The sequence below is a fragment of the Xyrauchen texanus genome, chromosome 1 (genome assembly GCF_025860055.1).
Source record: "Xyrauchen texanus isolate HMW12.3.18 chromosome 1, RBS_HiC_50CHRs, whole genome shotgun sequence".
In the NCBI taxonomy this organism is placed as follows: domain Eukaryota; kingdom Metazoa; phylum Chordata; class Actinopteri; order Cypriniformes; family Catostomidae; genus Xyrauchen; species Xyrauchen texanus.
Window position 1 is genome coordinate 14587296 of NC_068276.1, and position 22738 is coordinate 14610033.

The 22738-nt window shown below is 37.8% G+C and overlaps 1 pseudogene; it reads right to left on the bottom strand.

Moving 5' to 3' along the window:
* Nucleotides 1-14399: 14399 nt before the first annotated feature.
* Nucleotides 14400-22738, bottom strand: part of LOC127644991 (tripartite motif-containing protein 29-like) — a 46848-nt pseudogene continuing 38509 nt past the window's right edge.

Genomic DNA, 22738 nt, shown 5'->3' on the forward strand with positions numbered 1-22738 from the left:
TGGAAAAGATGGGATTCAAAAGGTTGACGTGGACCGACAGTCTTCTTAAAACATCTTGAAATATCAATCAACAGGTAAAAATGTAAAATCTCAATGCTAGTTATGATGTATGTTTACATGTATGTTTAGTTCATACCACCAAAGGTCTATCCAAGAAAGCTATCGTCTTAAAAATGTACGGAATCTGAATAAACTGTTGCACAATATATTGTTTTTTGAGTGTGCAATGATGAGTTCAATTTAAACGATAATAAATGCTCCATGTGGTCTACTAGAGCAATAAAAGTGATTGGCGATTGAGTCTAACTTTCTAACTTACATATCCTTATTGGAACAACATAAGGATGAGAAAATTATTTACTTTTCATTTTTGGGTAAACTATCACTTTAACAGAGATGCAAACAGTATTACTAGACTTTGATTGCTATGTGACTGCCTACTGACACAAGTCAAAATCCCACCCACTCCATAATATTCTGGTCCCTAGGTATGAATTGGGTCCTTCCTTCAGTTAGTTAGTCTATGGGATTTCTCTCATTGCATATATATATATTTTTTTTATCTGGCAGGCAAAATGTCTGATTGATTGATTCAAAAAGCAAGAGCATACATAGTACCAACTAGCCTAAAACAGTTGTCTGAACAAACAATTTCATATTGAACAATGTTGCTGATTTGCGAGTTCCCAGGATGCATTGCGACATGAATAAATTGTGTAATTAGGCTTATTTTTTGCTGTTTGCTCACTTTATGTATGCTGTTATTGTTGTTTTTTTCGTTACCACTGTTAGTTAATTGTTGTTTGGGGATTTTAAGAGCTAATCTTTTAACTTAAGGAGGTTTGTTGAATGTCACCGTTATTAAGGTTTGTGTGTTAACGGTTGAGTTCTATTGTGTGTCAATTCAATGTTTAACAGCTGCAACATCTGTCTTGCCAATGACTTCCAAAGCAAAACATTATTTCAGAAGCAAAGATCACAGTGAACTTCATGTAAATGAAATATAAAACCATGTATAAGATAGAAATGCTGAAAAAAAATTGTTAAACAACAAATTGGTAGTTCTCTCAACAAGAATTTTTGCATTTATTGAACAAACAAAATGCAATGTTACTGAAGACAATTATTAAAATAGTTGTTGAGAGCACACAAAGATTGTACGGCATCATGTTGCTTTAATTTTTAACTTTGCTCAATATCTCTTTTTCACTGTGTGGTTAAAACTGCAAGTCTTAATATTAGCAATAGAATAACTACTGATGAAAATGCTGATTCTTAATAGCTGTAAATACATTTGCAATATCATTTTTGCCATAATAAAATAATGTAATTACTCGCTGGAATACCCTGATATTAAAAATGGAATTTCAACAAGTAAAAAAAAAAAACATAATTACTAATAAATGTTAATTGCAATTCACTTGTAGAGTTTTCCAATCTGTCATTCGCTCCTGTTCAAAATGCAATTACAGATATCTTCAATTAATTTCTTTCTAGTTGGAATAACAATTTCAGATATTAGAAATGTACTTCTTACTAGTAGAAATTTTTTATTTTTTATATCAATAATTGATATTTAAGATATATATATAAAAAAATGAAGAGCAATTCAATATTTCTTAAACGCTTTCTTAATAGTTACAAGAACATAGGTATATTAAATTAGCATAGCCACTACTAAAAATGCTAATTGCCGACATCACAAATTTGCACTTTTACTATCTGTAATTCAAATGTTAATATCAGGAATTGATATTTGCACTAGTAATAATGCAATTATTTATGGTAACACTTTACAATAAGGTTAACTTTAGTTAATGAATTAGGTATCATGAATTAAAAATGAACAATATATACTTGGAACCTTATCGTAAAGTGTTGCCAAATTAAATTATAAATAATTGGCAGATCATTTCAATTTGTCTGGTGAAAATGCAGTCACAGAAATGAATAATTATGTTTATTATTATTTATATCAAGAAGGGTTACTTCCAAAAGTAATGATGTAATTTTTTCATATCAAGAATGAATGTTTTTAGTAGTGCAAACAAAATAACTGTTGTCAAAAATGTGCATTTTCAAACAGTAATTTCATAGCTAATTGTAAGAATTAGAATTTTAACTAGAGAAATTAAAATGATAGATATTGTTAATTCATATCCTGCACATGATTAAATGTCCAAAGAGCTTGCTATAAATGACTTCAATACTAAGGAAATATCATATTTCAGTAAAGAAATTTGTTTAGATTTTTTCTATCTATAAATCTTTGTTCTGCAAGCTTAACTCTTCAGGTATAAAAGCACTGTCTGCAAACACTTCATTCGTTTTTCAAGCATTTATTACATGTATTCATTTATTGGCAAGCAATGTGAAAGCATTTTCCAGAATTATATATAAAGCAGTCTGTGATCTGAAAACTCCAGGATTAGGTTGTCAAATTTTTGCAATAGTGTTGATGAACCAAGTCTCATCTTTGCACAATGCCGTTTGATACAGAGGCCCACTGGACACATCTGATTGGGTGAATTCAATGTGCCATCACAATGGGTGAACTCAAAACACCACAGGGTTTGAGAACAGCTTTTTACAGAGCCATGCACTATTATATTCATCCTGGAGAAATTCACTAATTCTCATGCTCCTGTGTGTATTTTCATTTCATAGTAGTTTGGATGCAATGGCTGCACTTTCACCTCTCACATGAGAAAATCAGGCTTTACTCGTATCGGTGGCCATTCCAGCGGTGCATTCGTTACAAATGTGTCCTCATTACTGGCAACAACAATGTATAAAAAGAAAGCTTGTTCGGATAGAACTGTGCCATGTGGAAAGCCAGGGAACCTTCACACTTTGGTTGACTTTCACTTCCACCCACTGGATTTAGCTTTATGCGTCCATGGGTGCTGGATCATAACCCCATTTGTTTAAGTTATTATCGAATCACTTTAACATGTGATTTTCCTAATGTGACACAAATTATGTTGCGGGAGATATAATTGGCAGTTAGTGTTGCCAAGGCCCCAGTGCAGAAGGTAATCTTCAAATTGAGTTGCTTACAGTTTGTAGAACCAAGTGTGAAATCCATAAACACCAAGCCTAGGAGACTACACAACATGTACACGTAAACACACTGGATGGGATGTGAGCCATGGTTTCTGTCTTCTCAAGTGTGTTGAATGATCTTTCTGGCCATTGCACGGCCTAAGGGTCCAGTTATCAAATCTACAGACTGTAACCCAGCAGTGGATTATCAGTCTTGTTTGTGTCTGCATGCGCCTTTATTACATGAGCAAATTTGCTGAGCAAATTTGCATAATATGATCCTCTTCTGAATGCAAAGCAAGATGTGCTCATTGGTTTTGGGTGGCCAAATGTGAGACCAATGTGTATTATTGTGGGAATTATTGTGGGTTGTAATGATTCAAAGCTTTATAACATCAGTTGTTTATGTTTTACAATCAAATCTAACAAGAATTATGGAATTTAACAAGTTATACATTTTAAAATGTAAGTGTGCATGGGGCAAAGGAGAAAATTTCAAAATCAAAATAACCAATATTCTGTGCGCTTGCGTTTCTGCATATGCTAGAGAGGTGCCATTGGTCAAGGCCCAGGAGGCAGCTATACTCCTAGTGGAGTGTGCTTGTAGTCCCAAAGGGGGTGGCACATCCTGGGCCTGGTACTCCATAGAATCCACAATCCAGTGCGTGATCCTCTGTTTGGAGACAGGCCTCCCTTTCCGCTGTCCTCCAAAGCAGACAAAGTGCTGCTCAGAATATAAAAAGCTGTGCGTGTGGTCCAAGTGGATGCGCAAAGCACTCACCGGACACAGCAACAACAAGGATGGGTCTGCCTCCTCCCAGGGCAGTGCTTGGAGGCTCACCATCTGATCCATAAAAGGGGTCATGGGAACCTTGGGCACATAGCCCAATTGGGGGTCTCAAGATCACGTGAGAGTATGCCGGACTAAACTCCAGGCAAGTGTCGCTGACAGAGAACACCTGCAGGTCCCTAACCCGTGAACGTGAGCGTAGTCAGGAGAGCAGTCTAAAATGAGAGAGCCTTTAGCTCAACTGCAGGATATGTTTGATAGCCTCCATCTGCTTCTTGACTGGCGAGAACTGCTAGGCAAAATTCTTGATGGCATCGCCAAACAGGCCAGCTTGGGAGATGGAGCATCAAGGAAGAATTTCTTGTCGGCATCTTTCATCTCGACCAGGTTAAGCCACAGATGGCACTCCTGGACCACCAAGGTTGACATTGCCTGACCGAGAGCCCACGCCGTGACCTTCACATGCAGCTCTTTCAATGCCTTGGCCTGGTGCACTTGCAGGAGGGCCATGGCTATCAGGGCGTAGACAGACTGTCCAGTGGCACTGTAAGCCTTGGTCACCATGAGCGACGTGGACTTACAGGCCTTGGACGGGAGACTCTGGTGATTCTTAGTACTCGGCCAGCTCCACGTCGACTGCAGACTGGGTGACAACACCTGAAGGTGGGAGCCCAGTCGATTCCTCTGCTTCCGACTGGATCAGCTGTGATCGAGAGCTCATCCTGCTCTCGAGCCCCGAATGAGACATCAAACTCGCCCTGGGGTGAGCCAACTGTCTCGTTCCAGGACTCGACCAGGGTAAACGAGCGTTCTGGGGAATGGGAGGTCCTTGGGGGATTACCCGGCAGAACCACTCCCATTGGGGTCCCCAAATCGCCCCCAGCGCTAACCATTGTGACCTTGTACCCGTAGGTAGAAGGACCGGGGCGGAGCAACTGGAGTGGCTTTTCCCCAGAAGAAGGAAAACCACGACCTCAGCGTTGCCATGGTCATGCTCTCGCAGTGAGAGCATGAGCCATTCATGAACGCTGTCTCAGTGTGGATGTAGCCCAAACAGTTGAGACAGCGATCGTGGCCATCAGAGGTGGAGAGGTAATGACATCAACCAGGAACTATACACAGACTGAAAGGCATCTTTAAAAAGATGCTCTCCGTCACTGCCACTCTTTTAGAGGAAAATAGCTGTTGAAGCGCCCAGGGGCATTCTCTGCACTTATCCGTGCACGAGGGGGAGAAACCGCTGAAATGCAGCATATATCCAACAGCATACACAGAGGTGAATGGAACGGCAGTGGAATTCAATGAATGAACTCCGCTTGGGTCCGAAGAAAAAATCTGAATGAGTGGTTGGGAGCCAGCTCCTTTTATACACGTATTTCCGGGGGAGTGGAATGCAAATTCCACTCGCCAATTAACATTGGCCTTTTTTCAAAGTTCAGAGTTGTTTAGGGCTCCCAAGAGCAACCCCTATTGTCACTGCATCAACACAACTTTGAGTGAGTGACAGACATCTTTACCATTAACCAAACCTAACCCTAACTGATAAAATCCAAATCGGGAAAAAAAATAATTAAGAAATGCATTTACTGAAGCAACCTTGTCATTCTGTGTCACTTCTATGCTACTTTCTCTTTCATGCACCTTTGGCTGGTAGTCATCATTACCAAAGTCCAATACTCTATAAGGTGAGCTACCATGCAAACTAATGCTGAAGGAATAAGTGTGTATAAGTAGGTGGGTCTGTAATACAAGTATTACAATGTACAGTTTTATAAGTCATGTGTTAAAGTAAAAGTGTTTTGATATCATACCATAGCAGGGGGTGAATAAAAAAGTGAAAAGTAAGTTTTTATAAAGTCATAATCAGCAATTGTACTCGTGATTTGTGTGAAAATGAATAAAACGCACAGTTGTTGGAGCGCATCTAGTGTTAATTTCACCAGGAAACTACAGCGAAATGTGGACAAATGCATGTAAAAGTCAGTTTGTAATAATTTATATAGAGTAACTTTCATTCTATGAGACCAGCTTGGCTTTATCAAGTAAATCTTCAAAACCGACCTCGCTACCCTAAACCTCTAAACCTAACCGATAACCACACTTTTCAGCTTGCATGCTTGACTGGTCTCAAACCGAGTTCTTCCAAGATCAACGTCCTACACAGTATCACATGAGTTACCATGGAAGCTTATTACAATACATTGGAATAAGTGTGTAAATATAGGTGAGTCTGAAAAACAAGCATTGAAATGTATTGTTTTTCAAATGATGCGTTATAGTTAGTGTTTCAATATAATGACACAGCAGTCTGTGAGTAATATTGCTAAAATAAATGTTTATAAAGTCATGATCAGCCATTGTACTTGTGATCTGTGTGAAAGTGAAAAAACGCACAGTTGTAGTGCCTCTACTGTTCATTGTACACGGAAACAGCAACGAAATGTAGAATTCGGCATATAAAGGTCTGTTTGAAAAAATTTACAATGCAAATTTAGTAACTTTCACAACTTTCATTCTGTGAGACTACAGTAGGCTGCAAAAAATAGCATTGTGAGAGGAACAGGGAAGAAGAGTAAGTGTTTATGATCTTATAACGTTCTCTTGTACTCGTGATTTGTGTGAAAGGGAATAAAATATATTGTTTTTTCATGGTAGGGTCTGGGAGGGGGGGGTGCTAAGGGAGCCACTGTCCCCCTAGATTTCACTTGTTCCCCTTAGAAACATCTGACGCCCCCTACAGTCCAATGAAGGAACAACCACGTGACCACTCTAAAGATCAAAAAGCACCCCACAAAGATTGCATCTTAGTACTGGCCCTGGTTGTTTTAGCACCTCTAGAGTTCATTTCACCAGGAAACTGCAGCAAACGTACAGCGAGCCACATAGATATCAATTTGCAAACTTTTAGGTAGGCCTATAGTCATGTGTTTCATTATGGACATTATGAAAACAGGTTGAAAAAAGTAGTCCCATTACAAAAAGGATGGTTTTGACAGCTTTACAGATCAAATGAATAATAAGCAATTTCTTACAGAAAATGTTTTATCAAAAAGTGTTTTAGTAAAAATTAAACCTTCACATTCCTGCTTTTAGACCCTCTGTAACACTGGCCTCCTCCATTGTAAGTAGATTACTGTAACCTTTGAAAAGTGTTAAAAGTACTTTCTGTGGTAATCAACGCTACGCATACGCTAGCCATGGAGGTGCCATGGAGGTACGTTTATTGAACCTATAAATTTTCATTTAACCATAATTCATACGATGTGAAATAAGATTTTTAAGAGAAAGAGGAAGACTGGAAAGCTTGTTAATTGTGATTTCTATACATTTCAATTTATATTATGGACAGCATATATAAAAAAACTTTCAGATTTAAATGTCATATAACAAATCCACAAACATATGACCAAAAAAAAGGACTGTCTATATCCTTAAATTTACAAGTCAGGGTTATGTGGAAATGTTGAAGAAAAGAGCAGTGTGTGTGTGTGTGTGTGTGTGTGTGTGTGTGTGTGTGTGTGTGTGTGTGTGTGTGTGTGTGTGTGTGCGAGTGTGGGTGTGCGTGTCTCATGATAAGACCGAGAGGCCAAACACACCCTAGGCAGTAGCCCTGAGGTGAAGTCGTTGACAGGAGAACAGGAGAGAGTTATTGCTCAATGACATTAGATGTTTTCCTTCAGTTTCATGTTGCATTGATTTTTCTGAAATACCTCCAGAGCCCCTGAGCGCTGTGACTGCTATTACTGAAGAAAAACAGTGACAAGGACAGAGAGATGGGGAGGGATGAAGAAATGGAACATTACATTTTTTGGATTTCATTTTATTGAGATTTTTGATTACTTTAAAATAAAACTAGCTTTCTAAGGCAATCATCACTAAAGCTATCACTTTTAATTTAAGCTTCATTCATATATGCTATAGACATTAATTATACCTACAATTGTATAGCTTGAACAGTACTCATCTATTCACCTGCCTGTAATGTTTGTCTGATGGATGATAAAGGGGTGATAAAATCCCATAGACTTACAATGAAGGGGGGACTCAAGCCATAACTAGTGACCAGAGTACCCTAGAAACTTTGGGGAGTGGGGGGGTCTTATGACTTGGATCTTCTTTGGATAATTAAAAAATCTAGTCAAATAGTTTATTAAAGTAGTTGTTCTTCAATCTGTTATTTTATAATGGCAATTTCCTTGTTTATATGAAAAAAAAAAATGTGATCAGTGAACACAACCGCTGTTTGCCGCTGTATTACTCAATTATCCTTTGCACGTCCTGGCATTTAATGCAATTTCACAATAACACTCACTCTGCGACTCATTAGCATCCCGTGTTAAATCGCAAGGTTCAACTTGCGACGTAACACAGGGTCACAAATTTTGTACCTCACTCCAGATGTGGTACTACGAGCCAGAATAATCGCTTAACAATGCCCATTGTGTGAATGCACACCTTCATAAACACACACTGTTCTCGGATCAGAAATGTATTCTGCACAGCTGAAGCAAATTACATTAGGTTTAGAGTCTCTCGCCCTAATTTACATGCTCTGTTTGCAATGTGTTGTGACGTGAAAGTGAAAAGCAATTCATTTACATAAGAGCAAACAATACATGAGCCTTAAGACAAAGGATGAAGTTATATTGCAAAACAACAACAAAAATAATGTCGACGACAGTCCTCTATTTGGCTTTGACATTGCTGATATTAGGAATCTGAATCCAGAAAATAATCTTGAACCTCACTGAATCTTAATTAATTGCCAAATGACTGAAATTTACTGAAATATCTCCAAATCAAGTAACAAAGCTCAAAATCTAAGTGGGATGCTGACTGATTGAAAGAGAGCTAGTGTACAACTATTGTAACAGTTCACTTTTCACCTTGGTTTATCCACTGAAATTCAGAACACCTGGTAATGGACCAGTTTATCTAGATTTGTCACGGAGGGCAAGACTGATTTGGGGCACATAAACTAGGAAAATGTCTTGAACCAATTTACATTATATTTAGAAAACGTATGAATGTATGTGAAATGAAATTACAATGCAGCAATCAAATAAACAAATAAAAACACAAATTAATGGTTTGTTCCTTTTTAGATCCTTTGAGTTCCTTTTTACAACATAAAATCTATTATTTTACTTATTTATATCTATTTATATTTTAAGTGTATAGTTTAAGGTTTAAATATTTTTTTCGATATTGATTTTATAGATATTTAAATATATTAACTCATAGTTTTATAGCTTAGTTTAGTACTTTTGCTAATCTTTTGGATTGTATTTGTTCTGCACTATTTATTTATCTCTGATATGGAAATTATTAACTCATAAACAGAAAAAACAGAGTCACAATAACCAGGTTCAAGTCAGTAAGAGAACAATTCAACTTCTCAAATGCTACAACAACTCAGTAACATTTCACAGTCTTTAGAAACTTAGTGTGTGAATGAATGTCCTTTTGTGGCATCCAAAGTAGATATAATAGTCACTGGGTGTAAGTAGTAAGTAGTAGTGCAATATTCAGTGAAATAGTCAGTTGAGAAGTACCAACGGAAAGGAATGGGTTCCACTTGGAACAGTAGCGGGGCGGCTGTGGCTCAGGTGGTAGAGTGGATTGGCTACCAGTCACAGGGTTGGTGGTTCGATTCCCGGCCCACATGACTCCACATGCCGAAGTGGGCAAGACACTGAACCCCAAGTTGCTCCCAATTGCAGGCTAGCGCCTTGCATGGCGGCTCTGCCGCCATTGGTGTGTGAATGTGAGTGTGGATGGGTGATTGGGACACAGTGTAAAGCGCTTTAGTAACCTCTAAGGTTGAAAAAAGTGCTATATAAGTGTAGACAATTTACCATAAGTGTAGACCATTTAGTGCAATATTCAGAGAAATAGTCAGTTCAAACCTACTGATGAGAATTACCAACGGAATGGAATGGGTTCCACTTGGAACAGTAGAAAGGCACTATTCTGGTGATGAACTGTAGAATCTCTTCTTCTCTTCTCCCCTCTAATCAATAATCATTCACTGGGTGGCCCACCATCTTGGTTTTTGAAGGGTCCGATCACACAAAAAAAAAAAACCTGACCAAATCTGGGGGATTTATATACATTTGCCATCCACATCGAATTTTACAGAGGTTCACAATCAGCACCCATTAGCATAAAAATCAACAATCACCACTTCTTTGATTGCCGTAACGTGTTTCGTTCACTCTTCCGTGTCTCGTCTTTATGACGTCACACAGAGATTTCCCATCTCAGCCTATACGTATCACACTTTCCATGTTGGATTATTTTTTAATTCTTTTATTTTTTTAAATGACTTTGATTAGACATTTTATTGCGTCTTTTTAGTATTTTTGATGAAAATATAATTATTGCAAATTATATTACATTTCTAGTCAGTCAAATTCTGACCTGTGTTACACAAATTTTCGTTGCTATGCGCATTACACCCTAGTTTAATATTAATCAGTCAGCAGGTTGTCTTTTCACGGTAGATTTGGAATGCTCATGATTGGTGTCAGGGCATCAAGCACTGCATTGAACTCCATATGAAAAGTGCGTCTTGTACTTCTTTTAGAGGTGGCACTTCCAATATAAAGATAAATCATCTGATCTGTCCGGTGATCATTAGCTGACACTTCAAAAAGCTTGGCAGCAACAGGACTTCTGAAGGACTTTACTGAAGTCCTGCAAAGTCCCTTCAGCATTAGTTTTATAAGGTTCTTTCTTAAGCACTTGATCATTGCCAAGGACTCGCTGTTGTGTGTTTGTTTTCAGTGTGTATCGTGTCACAGTCCAACTCACTGAGATCACATTGTTCCCCATTCTGATGTTTGATGTGATTAACTGAAGCTCCAGACTGCTGCCACACGATTGGCTGATTAGATAATCACATGGATGATTATTGGTGTCAGGTGGGCTGTTTGAGTATTTCTGTAACTGCTGATCACCTGGGATTTTCACTCAAAACAGTCTCTAGAATTTACTCAGAATGGTGCAGAAAACCAAAAACATCCAGTGAGTGGCAGTTCTGTGGACGGAAATACCTTGTTGATGAGAGAGGTCAACTGAGAATGGTTAGACTGGTTCGAACTGACAAAGTCTATGGTAACTCAGATAACCACTCTGTACAATTGTGGTGAGAAGAACAGCATCTCAGAATGCTGTTCTGAGATGTGGGTTGGCGCTTCTTTTGGTGGACCTACACAATATTAGGCAGGTGGTTTTAATTTTGTGGCTGATCGGTGTGTATATATAGGATTTGTAATGAAAAAATAATAGCCTAAACACATTTAAAAACTTTAACTACAACTGCCACAGTCGTAATAAACATGAGGTCTAATAGATTCTACCTTATGTATTCTTTAACTTATTTGATTATTTAAATACTGTAAAATTGTATTATATTTTAGTAAGGGGCTGTCAGGATCCTGTAGCCATGGTCATGTTTATTGTGTGGTGACAGGATGCTGACATGCATGTTCTGTGTTTGTTTTTTCATGTTTGGAGCATGGTGTCTGGGTCCTGACTCTTCAGCCTAGTTTGGTTTCTGTTTTGAGTTGGGATCTGGACACTCGTGCCCCATACCTTTTCTTTGTGAGCATATGGCTTCTGGTTCGGCTCTCTTGCTATGCGCTATTCTGTCAGTCTTGTGTGTTGTGTGAGTGCACATGCCTGTGTTTGATTCCTCATCACCATGTACACTCATGACAGTTTGTCTTGTATGTTAGCACATGGCTTTGAGTTTGTCTTCCCATGTGCTTCCCCGACTCCCCGACTCCCCCTCCTTGTTCCCTTATCACTCTCCCTTGTTTAGTCCTTGTTATGTTAATTAGTTTCACTTTCTCCTCATGTGCTTTCCTCTCTGTATATTGGGCCTTCTTCCCTCTTGTGTTTGTCAGATCGTTTTGTGAGTTTGCATGTTCCTGTTCTAGTGTTCCTTTCTAGTCGGTCCTTGTTGTCTTCCTTTTCAGTTTATGTTTTATTCTAGTTTTTTTTTGTATTTCTCCCCTGTGAGTTTTGTTTTCCTGTTTGTATTTTTATTCATTCCTGCATTTGGGTCCTCATTCCCTGCAAATCCTGTAACAGGGGCAGGGCAATGATGTGTAATTTGTAAAAACCTTTATTTTGACGCATTGATCAATGTTGTATCTTTTCCTCCTCAGTGCTATTTAGACGGTGCTTCTCAGTTGGAAGGCTGAAGCCCGATTAAGCTGGATTTCTCAGCTGCCACGTCATCAAGCACCATCGAAGGCCATCTCCAATGTGAGGACTCTTGCCTTGTTTCACAGCTTTTGTTCGATATATTTTGGAGGATGCATCAGGTGCAGCCTTCAATCACCCACAATCTTTGCACAATTCAGATTTGTTTTTTATTTTTTTAAAGAATATATTGGAAAACAAATCAAATGGAAGTGTAACACCTGGTGGCTCCCTTTATTTCTACAAAGTGGTTGTAGTGGTTCACAGATAACTTATTTTCGAAATGTTCACACAGTGATTGCGGAGGCAGAAACTTTTATGATGTAGCCATGCGGACTTAGTAGACCGTAGTGATGGGAAGTCCAATTAATTTCTGCAAACCGGTTCTTTTGAACAGTTTGTTTCCATGAACCGATTAAAAACCTATTCAGCAGTTCTTTTACATCATCGCCTAATGATGTCGCCTGTACGTAATTCTAACATTCATAACGTAATTCTTTATCAACTCACCAGAAACCATGATTCAGCTTATAACAACTTCAAATATAATCTGCATGAACAATCAACAATGGTAAAATTAATTTACATCTCCATTGACATTTTTTTTGCCACTTTTTTAATAAAAATTTTATTCGATAAAGCTTGTCATTAGCATATTTCCAGGATGTTTTGTTTTTCATTAACAAGACATACATTTCACCCCAGGCTCGTTCAAGTGTTTGGTACACACATGTTGCTCATATGAGCAGCTCCTCGGTAATCCTTGGCAAACTTCGACAGTAATTTGGACCGGCTCCTTCGGTTCTTTCTGAGTCAGACACAACCAAAAAGCTGACTTAAAATTATGCCTGTAGGTTTGATTCAAAAATTTTGAATGTGATCTTTGGTTCAATATCCAGTCTAGTAAGAGCCACTTAGCCCGCATGAGTTCAACTTGTTCATTTCTAACTCTGTCTCAGCACTCAGGCTTCTAGTCATCTGCATTTAGCACCATTTTAGTATGTTGTGGCTGATACATAAGTTAATGAAATAGCAAGTCCTCGGTAATCCTTTGGCAAACTTCGACCGGCTCATTTGGTTATTTTTGAGTTGGACAGTTTGACGTGCTGTGTAGCCAGTGTCATCAACCTGAAACTAAAGTTCGATTCAGTTCGATTTTGTGAACTGGCTCGACTGGTTACTTGGTGAGAATCATCTCAATAGAACGATTTGTTCAAGAATCGGACATCACAACCAGACTGTCTCATTCACAGCACTGAACGCTGAGCCTAGCCTACCATCTCAGAAGGACTGGTCAAGGAAGGACACAGCCTTACTAAGCTGCAGATTTAGTTTGAAAAGCACCCAGCATCTCAGGGATGTTTGACTTCCCCCATAGTGCTTTAAACGAGAAAATTGTCACTAGAACTCAAATATGTCGCATCATTTTTGTGGTCTGCCCTTCGATATTGAGGGAAGTCCGGCCGTGTACTCTCCAGAGCTAAAGAAGTTTAGAGCAAAGCAGATCCTTTGTGCAAGTGGTTCTGTGATGGCTTGCGCCACACTCGCAACAGGCTTCAATATCACCATGATAATATTTTGTTGCTTAAATTTGTGTTACTTCAATTTGCTTTGACAGCTGCCATAGAGAACCATGACCTTGTCCTAACAGACCTGCAACACAGTTTTGGGTCGTGACCCACCAGTCAAAAAACGCTGCCCAAGAATATCTTAGCAGCCTTATAGCAATGCCCTAGCACCCACCCAAAACAACAGCATCCTGAATTGAACAAGTTTTGCACTAAAAGCACACTTTCTTCAGCAAATATAAATGTCTGATGTCATAAATGTCTTAAGACACCAAAGGTTGCAAAAGGAAACCTGAAATATTTCCCATGAACCATATGCTGAAGCAAATCAATAGATTTTTTTTAACTGTGACAAAATAGAAAACATATCAGAATGTGTATGTTAAAGAGTTTATCAAATATTTTAGTATTTTTATTATCTAGATATGACTAAACAGCTGTTGAAAGATTTTACATAATTTAAGGAAAGAGTTACTTTTGGGACCATGTCTGAAGTATTTTGAGTGTGAACTTGAGTGCGTCAGTATGTTTTAGACAACTTTTGGCTGATGTGATAAGAAACAATGTGTGACAATATCTAAAAACAATATACTGTTTTAATGCAGGAGGGTGATGGTTATACAGTTAGGAGGGATGTGTGTATGTATGTAAGGAGTGGGGGGGGGGCATGTGGTGGCCCAGTGGAGCGCAGTGACCTGGCTTGTCGCTCACTGACCTGTGAGATGGACATAATGAAGTGTGAGTGGCCGTCACCTTAACCGCCTGTGACAAAACATCCCCGCCTAGAGCACATCTGTGTCAGGCAGCCCCTCCATCTCACTGGATTTGGGCCACTGCTGCACTCTCACCAGTGACTCCACATCCATCCACACTGCTCCTGGGATGGCCCCAGCACTCACCGGTGCAATATGGGGGAGCAGTGCACAGGGAAAGACCAGCTGTCACACACCAAAGCCAGCATCAGTGACATAAAGGTTCTGAGAATTTGTATTTATTTATATTTTGTTCATTGGGCTATCTACCTGAACATGTTAGTCTCTTTAGATGTGCATCTCAATGCTGATTATCTTTTGATAACTGAACACCGTTTCCTATTAAAAAGTATTTTATTGTAAGTTTTTGTTAGTTATTCTTGAAGAGAATAGTTGGTTCTACATTTTAAAGTAAATGGTGATGGAAGCAAATACTCAAATTTTGTTCAACAGTAGAAAGTAAGTCAAAAGGGTTTGATACTAAATTAAGGTGAGTAAATGTTGAGAGCATTTTTATTTGGGGGTGAACTATCCATTTAATATTCACTTGAGTATGTAAAATGTACTTTGATGAGTAGATGCGGGTCACTTTTATGTTACCGTCAGTGACACCTCAAATTCAATTCAATTAATTCTGTTCTGATTAGTTATTACATGTGTGATTTCCATTATTTATTTATTTCAGTTCCCCTGGCTGTTCCCAGCTGGCATGGGTTGGCACAGCTGTGCCAAATATACAGGTTATTATGGGTGTGCAGGGTGTCTGCAATATGTTCTCGTCATAAAATGTCACGTACAATACAAACATACACACACATTGACACACCAGTGGCCATGACTTCATGCTAGGATTGTGACATTTTGCGTCGGTGGCAGAGATGCTGTAGAGTGGCACAAAGAACCCCCCATCTGCACCTACAGATCTCCACAGAAAGCACAGCAGATTTCAGAATTAGAATTTCCTGTCATTCAGTTCTATCCCAGTCTCTGGCGTCTTTATTTATGAAATATTATGGCTTATTTGAGCCATCAAAGAGTGTAGTACTACACATGTCATCACATAACATAACACATCTGACTATGTTTAAATCCATTCTGCAGAAAATCTTGCCTTAAAAGAAGTGGGGAAATGTCTGATCCAATGATGAGATGTTTTTGGATGAACAGACCATGTTGGTCCTTGGTCAAGTCACATATATTCCACTATATGCTGTGTCGCATGACAGCTTCAGAGATTGTATTCATGGGAAAGGTCAAGCAGCACCAAATATAGTGCAGTGTTGCTGTAATAAAAACTAATTAACTGTTTCAACTTCAGTGCAGTTAACCTTTGCCAACTATATCTGATCTCTGTGGAACCGTCAATCAGTTTTTTTTTATAGTTGAAGAGTATAATATAGATATATATAGATTATACTTATGTTTAATGATCGATCGTTCATTTACTTAGGTGCTGAAATACATAGGACAGGTTTTGCAGCATTTTTACACTCTCTTTTCTTCATGTTTAAAGAAGCAGTGACTTATTATTTTAGTTTAGCATGAATCCTGTCCTTTTCAGTCATTATGAAAACTTTACGATAGTAATGATAGGCGGTTTTACATGATACCTCGATAGCCGTGGTTTCCTTACAGGTCCTTCTCAAAAAATTAGCATATTGTGATAAAGGTCATTATTTTCCATAATGTAATGATAAAAATTAAACTTTCATATATTTTAGATTCATTGCACACCAACTGAAATATTTCAGGTCTTTTATTGTTTTAATACTGATGATTTTGGCATACAGCTCATGAAAACCCAAAATTCCTATCTCAAAAAATTAGCATATCATGAAAAGGGTCTCTAAACAAGCTATTAACCTAATCATCTGAATCAACTAATTAACTCTAAACACCTGCAAAAGATTCCTGAGGCTTTTAAAACTCCCAGCCTGTTTCATTACTCAAAACCGCAATCATGGGTAAGACTGCCGACCTGACTGCTGTCCAGAAGGCCATCACTGACACCCTCAAGCAAGAGGGTAAGACACAGAAAGAAATTTCTGAATAAATAGGCTGTTCCCAGAGAGCTGTATCAAGGCACCTCAGTGGGAAGTCTGTGGGAAGGCAAAAGTGTGGCAAAAACGCTGCACAACGAGAAGAGGTGACCGGACCCTGAGGAAGATTGTGGAGAAGGACCGATTCCAGACCTTGGGGACCTGCGGAAGCAGTGGACTGAGTCTGGAGTAGAAACATCCCCGCATTCCCCAGGTCAAGCCACTTTTGAACCAGAAACAGCGGCAGAAGCGCCTGACCTGGGTTACAGAGAAGCAGCACTGGACTGTTGCTCAGTGGTCCAAAGTACTTTTTTCGGATGAAAGCAAATTTTGCATGTCATTCGAAATCAAGGTGCCAGAGTCTGGAGGAAGACTGGGGAGAAGGAAATGCCAAAATGCCTGAAGTCCAGTGTCAAGTACCCACAGTCAGTGATGGTCTGGGGTGCCATGTCAGCTGCTGGTGTTGGTCCACTGTGTTTTATCAAGGGCAGGGTCAATGCAGCTAGCTATCAGGAGATTTTGGAGCACTTCATGCTTCCATCTGCTGAAAAGCTTTATGGAGATGAAGATTTCATTTTTCAGCACGACCTGGCACCTGCTCACAGTGCCAAAACCACTGGTAAATGGTTTACTGACCATGGTATTACTGTGCTCAATTGGCCTGCCAACTCTCCTGACCTGAACCCCATAGAGAATCTGTGGGATATTGTGAAGAGAAAGTTGAGAGACGCAAGACCCAACACTCTGGATGAGCTTAAGGCCGCTATCGAAGCATCCTGGGCCTCCATAACACCTCAGCAGTGCCACAGGCTGATTGCCTCCATGCCACGCCATATTGAAGCAGTCATTTCTGCAAAAGGATTCCCGACCAAGTATTGAGTGCATAACTGAACATAATTATTTGAAGGTTGACTTTTTTTTTGGTATTAAAAACACTTCTTTTATTGGTCGGATGAAATATGCTAATTTTTTGAGATAGGAATTTTGGGTTTTCATGAGCTGTATGCCAAAATCATCAGTATTAAAACAATAAAAGACCTGAAATATTTCAGTTGGTGTGCAATGAATCTAAAATATATGAAAGTTTAATTTTTATCATTACATTATGGAAAATAATGACCTTTATCACAATATGCTAATTTTTTGAGAAGGACCTGTATTTTTAATGAAAAGGAATCGGGTGGCTTAATGGATTAAAGTTGCGATGGCTGACCTTGGTGCCCCCTCAAAAAAAATAGGTGCATGACGCCCCTGGTCCATCTCTAGTTAGGGGCTTGACAGTATTCTTTTCAAACAATAATTTCCATCTGATTTTAGAGGTAGGTTAGGGTGTTTGGCCTAAGATTGTTTGATTACTCCGGGACCAGACGTGGTTCTAGGGTCAATGGATATCCAGGGCTTAGCACAGAGACATCCATTTATGAATCATAATACAAAGGATACACTTTTAAATACTGTATGTGTTTAAAAGTTACATTGGCACATAGTATATTTTTAAATGAAGTCTTTCAATATGGTAAATGGTCTGCATTTATGCTATATAAGTGCAGACCATTTACCATTTACCATATTGAAAGACTTCATGGCCTTTTTAACCTTAACGGTTTTCAAAGCGCTTTACACTGTGACTCATTCACCCATTCACACACACATTCATACACCAATGGCGGCAGAGCTGCCATGCAAGGTGCTAGCCTGCAATTGGGAGCAACTTGGGGTTCAGTATCTTGCTCAAGGACACTTCGGCATGTGGAGTCGTGTGGGCCGTGAATCGAACCACCAACCCTGCGATTAGTGGCCGACCTGCTCTACCAACTGAGCCTCAATATTGTTTGTTATAGGAATAGTTCACCCAAAAATGAAAAATCACTCATCATTTACTCACCCTCATGCCATCCCAGATGTGTGTGACTTCCTTTCTTTAGCAGAACACAAATGAAGATTTTTAGAAGAATTTCTCAGCTCTTTTGGTCCATACAATGCAAGTGAATGGGTGCCACATTTTTTAAGCTCCAAATATCACACAAGTCAGTATAAAAGTAATCCATATGACTCCAGTGGTTAAATCAATGTCTCCAAAAGCGATTTGATAGGTGTGGGTGAGAAACAGATACATTTTAAAGTATATTTTTACTATAAATTCTCTTCTTGGATAAGTCCGTCTTCACTTTAACTTTCACATTCTCATTCTTCATGCATACGCCCCCTACAGGGAACTAAGAATAATCTCTATCAAAAATGTATTTCTGGAAATATGGATTAAACCACATGAGTCGTATGGATTACTTTTATTATGCCTTTATGTGATCTTGCATTCTATGGACCTACAAAGCAGAAATATTCTTCTAAAACCCTTAATTTGTGGTCAGCAGAAGAAAGAAAATCATACAAATCTGGGATGTCATGAGGGTGAGTAATTGATGAGAGAATTTTCATTTATTTATGGTGTTCCTTTAAAGAAAACAAAAAATAAAATGTATGCCTGTGCATAAAATTAGCCAACTACTTTATTCCACCACTATAGACAATCATCCACAATTCAATTTAAAACTACTCAATGCTATTATCATATACAATCAAACTCATCGAACACATACTGTGGCTATAAGTTTAAAACCTATAAATCCAGAGCCATGACACCAAGCTGATGTTCCTTGTGTAATTAAGAACATACTAACAGAACATCCACAAAATACATCATATTCATGAACAAGAATGCATGAGCACAAAGTGAAAATACCAGACATGTTAGATTTACAAACAAACGTACAGCATAAGTTATATTTAACATGTGCACTACTGCTGTCACAGTGTGTCACCATTATGTTTCCAAGGACTCTTATTTTTATATAGTTTTTGTCTGCCCTCTGTTTTCCATTAACTACATTTCCCACAGTGCACTGCCCTCTTCACAGCTATCTGTTCCCCATCATCCTCACCTGTTCTCCATTCCCTCATTTACTCCTGCTTGTATAAATACCATCTAGTTTTGTTCCCTCTTTGTCAGTTCTTGTTTGTTTTCTGAGTTCAGTTTTATTTGTATTTATATCATCATCTTCATTAAATGCCTCCAGTTTGATCTAGTGCATCCCGTCTCATCTCAGCAACTACTCGTTACAGCTGCAGCCATTGATGACAGGAAAATCAGTCCATTCCTCTTTTATATTATGTTGAGAGTATATCCCAACTTTTTTGCAACCAATTAATTGAAGCTATTTTTGTAAGAATAATTAAAACTATAAATAAAGTTTCTTTATAATAAGTAATGATTCCATTCATTCAAGCACATTTTATATCGTCTAATTCTAATAATTTTATATCGTCTATTCTAATTATACACCAACACGTAGATATACAACACACACACACACACACACACACTCACTTGTTGAAGCCAATAATAATTCAACAAAAATGACATAACAATTTTAATAATTGAATGATAAATAATATAATTTATAAAATAATATAAAAGTTACAGAGTTGTTAAGTGAAAAATAGTTAGTCTCATTTGACAGTGCAATCAATATAGTAGTTACACATACCTGAAGCAGCCACATCTTGCCATTTAACTGAGTTTTACTTAATCTTTTTTCAATTGTCCTTCAATTTTACTATTCGAATAAATCTCACCAAGACAACCGTCTGTCTAAAGCAATTGAGATATTTACATCCAAAAATTCCAATCTCATTGGATGGATCAAATGTAACTTTTTGGCAAGTTGACATGTCAATCAGTATTTCTTGTCTGAGTGGGCAGTTCTTGTCAAGAGTGAATGAACGTAAAAGTAGACACTGTTTGATGCGCAGAGAGCAGAATTGCAGTTCTAAAGGATTTAATTTTACAGCTTGCATGAAAACTCTATGATTAGCAGATGGTAATAAATACATTCAGGGCTTAAACCCGGTAAGCCCGCCCCTAGCACTTCCACAGTCCGGGACCTACAAAGGATGTTGATTCAGGAACATGTCTTACTTGTAAATGTTATTGTGCAGGGACTGTAGCTCAGGGAGGTATTCATTATAATAAAAAAGTGATAATACAAATAAATAAATACAATTTGAGCGAAATGTAAAGAGCTGTCAATTGGGAAAAAATAAAAATGTGACAAAGCAATAGTCAAGTGTACAGGAAATATGTATGTGTTAATGACAGTTAATGATGATGGGTAGGTGGAGGAGTCACTGGTACATGTAAATCTTTTGTGTGTGTCATGATGCTTAAGAGTACCTTAAATTCAGACATAAAGTGTTTTACAGTGATGAACTACAAGACAAGTGCAAATACACACAACATTTCCCAATCCTGCAAACAGTGTGTTGCCATGTAATCCAGCTAAGACCAATGAAACACATATCACAATGCTCAGTGGTATTTCTCTGGACATCCATATGGATCCATATAATGTGCCTTTTATGATGTCAATTAGTAATGATAATAAGTATATAGTGTGTGTAATGATAATGAGAAGATGGCTTTTGTGTTGTTAGTGTAAAACTGCTAATTGTTTTTGTAATTATATATTAGGCCTTCACATACTGTATACAGTATTTACTTTAAGTTCCTTTTGAATTTGTACAATTTATGCTTATTACATATTTAGCTGTATTTGAAAAAATGTTTAGTGCTGTTCCTGCATGATCATGTTAACACACCACATGAAATGCTACACAAACTCCACAAACAAAAATTTTTTTACTGGACAATACTCAGATAGATAGATAGTTAGATAGATAGATAGATAGATAGATAGATAGATAGATAGATAGATAGATAGATAGATAGATAGATAGATAGATAGATAGATAGATAGATAGATAGATAGATAGATAGATAGATAGATAGATGGATGGATGGATGGATGGATGGATGGATGGATGGATGGATCATAGATAGATGGATAGATAGATAGATAGATGGATGGATCATGGATAGATAGATAGATAGATAGATAGATAGATAGATAGATAGATAGATAGATAGATAGATAGATAGATAGATAGATAGATAGATGGATGGATCATGGATAGATAGATAGATAGATAGATAGATAGATAGATAGATAGATAGATAGATAGATAGATAGATAGATAGATAGATAGATAGATAGATAGATGGATGGATGGATCATGGATAGATAGATAGATAGATAGATAGATAGATAGATAGATAGATAGATAGATAGATAGATAGATAGATAGATGGATGGATGGATCATGGATAGATAGATAGATAGATAGATAGATAGATAGATAGATAGATAGATAGATAGATAGATAGATAGATAGATAGATAGATAGATAGATAGATAGATAGGTTTTATATCAATATTGGGATATGTCAATGGTTTTTATAGGCCAATTATAATTACTACTCTGTACCCCATACAATCACATTTATAAATTAATAAGTATTATTTATACAATATGTAAAAAAAAATACTGTATTTGGTTTCATTATCAAGACATAGTGACACACAGTGACACTTCTCTGTTGTTTACACAGCTGTATAACAATAATTGTTCTGTCAGGAACAGTCTGTTAGAGATTTGTCTGTCTCACTCACTCAGTGTCTGCTTGGCTGGACCGTCTGTGATGCCCACAGAGACATTGCCTTCCTCTCCTGTCATTGGATATTTCAGTTTGTGGTTTGTGTGTGTGTGTGAAGGAGGGCTCGAGTACCCTGGGGCAGGACTGACACATCTCTGTTTGTCAATAGCCAGAACAGAGAGGACAGAATGACAAAGGCTGAACTGACTCAAGCAGATGGTCCTCTTAACCTGCAGTTAGATATAGTATCAAGGACAAAGATACTGTAGCGGTGAACTGCACACTTTTTTAGCATTTTTGACAGCATTCAATATGTTATAGTTATGTTTCAATTATGAATATTCATTATAGTGATCCAGTAATAAATCCAGTACTTTATTCAGATTATTTCATTTATTTTGATATCATAACAGTAACCTAAAATAAAATCCATGTAACTTTCCATTTAAAAATGCAGAAAGAAGAGCAATAAACATTTCTGAAGCCTTCTGAATCCTATAGAAAACGTATTCAAGGTTCGTGCAACATTTTCCAATCTGTAATAACAGCAGATATGCAAAGTTGAAAAACAAATGTGTAGTTCTTTAAATGATTATTTTTATTTTGTATTTCATATTTGGGGTGCAAATTCATTTACTGTAATGAACAGGTGAGCTGATCAGTGGGGCTGAATTTTTTCCTCTCTCATTAAGACATGAACTGAATAATGGATAGAGATTCTCAGTGAAAGGATGATCAGTGAAAGAGTAGATATGAGATCTGGACTCCACATCATAAAA